Source organism: Galeopterus variegatus, unplaced genomic scaffold (genome assembly GCF_000696425.1).
Source record: "Galeopterus variegatus unplaced genomic scaffold, G_variegatus-3.0.2 Scaffold459, whole genome shotgun sequence".
NCBI lineage: Eukaryota > Metazoa > Chordata > Mammalia > Dermoptera > Cynocephalidae > Galeopterus > Galeopterus variegatus.
Window position 1 is genome coordinate 217171 of NW_007726570.1, and position 4733 is coordinate 221903.

Sequence of the window (4733 nt, forward strand, 5' to 3'; positions counted from 1 at the left end):
CGGAAAAAGACAAAAGACAAAAAAAAAAAAAAAAACATTTTCACTTGTTACCTCATTTGATATTCGTAATCCTGTAAAGTTGAGAAAGATGTTACCACCTGAGTGCGATATCCAAATAACTCCCGAATCCCCTCCTCCCCCCAAAATGTCACTTTACAGAGGTCTACCCGGCTACCCTATTTAATACTGCATCCTGCCTCCCACTACTGAGCCCCCTTACTCTCCTGTTTTTTCATTTCCACTTACCACCTCCTATTAGGTTGAACTATATGAAATTACCATTTTTATAGGTAAAAAGTAGTTTGGCTATCTTAGTCCATTTTGTTTTGCTATAACAGAATACCACAGACCGGGTAACTTATGAGCAGTAGTTTATTTGGCTCAGTGTTCTAGAGGCTGGGAAGTCCAAGATTGAGGGGTGTATCTGGTGAGGCCCTTCTTGTTGCATCATGACATGGCAGAAGGCATGTGGTAAGAGAGTGTGCAGAAGAGAGAGGAAGGGGGCCAATATCCTTTCATCTGAAACCCACTCCCGTGGTGACAGCATTCATTCACTCATGAGGGCAGAGCCCTTGTGACCTAGTCACCTCTTTAAGGTCCTACCTCTCAACACTGTTGCTTTAGGGATTAAGTTTCCAACACATGAACTTTGGAGGACGCATTCACCACAGCATTGGCTATTAGCAGTTTGGAGTGGTGTAACCTAACAATGTGCTATATAATTTACATTTGTGTTTATTGCTCGCTGTTTGTCTACACCCCCACTCCCACCACTGCTAGAATGTAGGCTCCATAAGGATGGCAAAAATTTTTCTCTGTCTGTTCACTGGTGTATACCAAATGCCTTGATCCATGCCTAGAAAATAGTAGCTCAGATGATTGTTATTGAATGCTAACGGCTCTGGCCTAGCTTTGGGTTAGACTGTCCTAACTTGCTTATTAGCTGTGTGGCATGGAGTTAGTTAACTTTGAGACTTGTTTTTTCTACTGGTTAATGGGGTAACCTGTCTACTTCACAGGCTTATTGTTTTTTGTGGCTGGCTGGTACGTTCACAAGTTTATTGTAAGGATTAATTACTAATGCTCTAATAGTGCAAGTTAAACAGGACAGTGACTTGGGACATACCAGGTGCTTCATAAACGTTACTTGCTGCTGGGAAAAAAATGAATGTTTCAAGAAGTTAGTTGCATGGCTAGTAAGTGGCAGAGCCAAGATTTAGACCCAGATCTGATTCTTGCTACATATCATGAAGAAACTGAACTCTTTCTGATTTGCTTGAACTCTTTAGTTTGTAGTTAAGTATAATGCTTTAGCTGGTTGCCAACCCAATCAGAAACCAAGCTGAGGGCAAGGAAGAAAAGGCCTCTTTGCCAAAATATCATGAATTCCATGTATGAACTGAAGCTCATGCGCTTTTTTTCATAAGAGTACATCTCAGAACCATACTTAACTTGATTTGTAGGCATACAATTCTAATAATTTTAACCAGATCAGGCAGACATAGTTTATAAGATAGGGAAAGGGAGATGCTGAGAGGAGCAACAGTCATTTTCAGGATAATAATCTGTCAAGATAGAAAGTAAAATTTTCTAGAAAAAAGCTCTAGGCTGACCAGTTAGCTCATTTGATTGACATGGTGCCGATAACACCAGGGTGCAGTTTTCAATCCCTGTACCGGCCAGCTGCCAAAAAATAAAAATAAAAAAGTTCTATCTTCCTGGGGCCATTTATGGAGCAAATGGTCATAAATTTCACACCTTAATACTCCCCCAGGGTTTCACTTTCATTACAGCCCTGTATAATAAGCGATGTTCATAAAGAAAGGAAGATGAAATTTCATTTACTTGATTTTAGGAGACAAGGAAACAGGGTTGGCTTTAGGAATGTCACTATCCAAAAGAGTACTGGTGCTTAAAGAAGACGTAAGCCTTAGTTACCTGGGAAATTCATATGTGTCCCTTTTTATGTTCCTGTATTGTGAATGCTTAGAATATTGCATGTATTATACCCATAGTATTGGTGGGTCCCCATTTTAATTCCTCGTAAAAAAGGATTTCAGGATAACCTGGCCTACTCCTCTACCATTAGCTTAGAAAGTTAATCAGTTGATGTCCTTCCCTGCATTTGAGATTTCTAGAAACACACTGAGCACTCTCTGTGTCAGGTACTGGGGAACAGAGGCAAGGCTCCTGGTTTCATGAAGATTTCACTCTAGTTGGAGAAGGGGACAGTAAACAAGATCATTTCAAATAGTGACAGGCTGTGAAGGAACTAAAACAGCAGTGTGCTTGGAATTGTGTCATTCCTTGACATTCCTTAGATAAAAAGTGGATAGGGAAGGTCATGGTTGAGCTGAGTGAATGGAGAAGAAACCAGCCATGGGGAAGAGCTAGAGGTAGAGTTCTTGCAGTAAGAATAGCAAAGCAAAAGGCACTGAGATGGTGACAAGCTGTCTGGGGTGTTTAAGGGACAGAAGGAGGGCCAGTGTGCCTGGGAGTGAGTGAGGGGGGTGTAGGGCCTGAGATTGGAGAGGAAGGCCAGAGCCAGGCCATGGACAACCTAGAAGGCTATGGCAAACAGTATGGATGTTCTGAACTCTGCAATGGGAAGGCATTTGAGGGTTTTAGCAGGGAATGATATGATTTCATTTGCATTTTTAAAGGTGCAAGAACTTCTAAGAGCCCCTCTGAAAGCAGATGCAGAGCTTCAGGAATAATACTGGCAGTGCCTGTAGTAACTACTATTTAATGTTTAATATGTGTCAGGTACTGCGCAAAGTGCTTTATATGCATTATTTTTATTTATTCACAGCAAGCACATTTTGCAGAGGAGGAGACCATCTCAGATGTTCAATTGCTGAATTAGAGAGAAGGGATTTAGTGCGGCAGGGCTGCCATGGACAAATTGGCCATCATTTCCTTCCTAGATTATTGCAGTGTCCTCAGACCTGATCTCCAGCTCCCATCTTTGCCCACCTTCCCCCTGACTGACACACAGTCTCTCGACACAGCAATCAAAGTGACCCCAGTTAGAACTTCAGTCAGATTGAACGCCTTTGGCTCAAATCCCTCCTGTGGCCCCCCATTTTGCAGCAAAAGCCAAAGTCTTTACAGTGGCAGAGCATCTACTCTTCCCCCACCTCACTGCTGCAAGCATCTTGGCCGCATCACTGTCCCACAAGTGTGCCCAGCAGGCTCTGGAATCACTCCACATCCCTTCCCATCACCACCTTAGCCAGAGCACCGGGGCAGCTGTAAGTGCTGCCTGGCTGGTCTTCCTCCACTCTCCCCTTCCCATTCAGTCTCCACCCTGCACTTTAGTTAGAGTGATTTTTTTAAAACTATTGTTGGTTTTTCTCTTTTCTTTTCTTTTTTTTTTATAGGATCTTTTAAAACTATAAATCAGATCAGATCATTTGCTCACTTAACTAACCTAAGAAAATGCAAACTATTCTATGGCCTACAAGCCTGGGTGTAAATTAGCTCCTGCCCACTTCTCTTAACTTCATTTATCCTTCTCCTCCTCGCTTTCTTCACTTCAACCACATCGTCATTCTTTCATTTCCTCAAACCTGCCAGTCCCCCGCCCCTCCCCCGCTTGCCTTAGTGCCTCTGTGATTGCTGTTTCTTCTGCTTATCACTCTCTTCCCCCAGATCACCATGGCTAGCTCACTTATCACCTTGGTGAACCCTCCCTGCCCTGACTTCCCTCTCCAGCAGCCTCAAAGTCACTCTCCGTTACATTACCTCTTACTTTCTTCATAGTCTTGAGCACTGTCAAGTAGTCAAGCAGACCGTAAGTAGCAACAGCTACTATAGCTGCTAGGTTGGACTTGACACTCTGCTGTAGATTCAGCGGGAAGGAAACAAGCCCAAGTGGATACAGATAGCTTATTATTCAGACAGCATAAGCAAGAAAAGCATGGGGTCAGCTCCCCGCATCCCCGTCTCACAGGATGACACAAAGCAGTGGGTTGCTCCATTAAGGTCAGAAATCCCACGCCTTACCAGGACCAGGGAGGCAGATGAGAAACTGCCTCATGGCAGCCTCCACAAGATAGGGAGGCGGTGGGTGACAAAAGGCCTTGGGACAGCTCCTCACAAGACTGCTTCTGTTAAACTGTGTTTCTGGGAGGATCACAGGGCCTTCCTCCAAGACGGATCAGACTGCAGTTGACCTTATCTACATGGCCTATGTGGAGACATCCATGGTGGAGCTGTTCCCTTGTAAACACCTGCCAAATTGATCTTTTCCTTTGTTTCTGTACTTACTTACTATCTGGCTCCCCTAGTAGGCTGTCAGCTCCATGAGGGCAGGACCTTGCCAGTCTTGTTCACCCCCAGCATCTACAGGAAAGAGTGCCTGGAAAATTGTCCTCAATAAATATTGGTTGGATAAATAAGTTAAAGAGCAATTAAAATATTTGAAAATTGTAATATCTGTACTATTTAGAATTAAAAGCAAAACGTTTTTCAGCTTGAGCAAATTAACTACTTGTTATTAAGAATAGTTAACATTTGCTGAATTACTACTATGTGCAATGGAACTTTGCTAAGCACTTTTGAATCCTTATGATCACCCCTACAAGGTAGTTTGTTTTGTTTTTTTTTTAATTGTCTAGACTTTACAGATGAAGAAATGCAGGTCCAGAGAGGTTGCATAATTTGCCCAGGATCACACAGCTAGTAAGTACGTGGCAGATGAGGAATTTGAACCCAGACAATTTTACTCC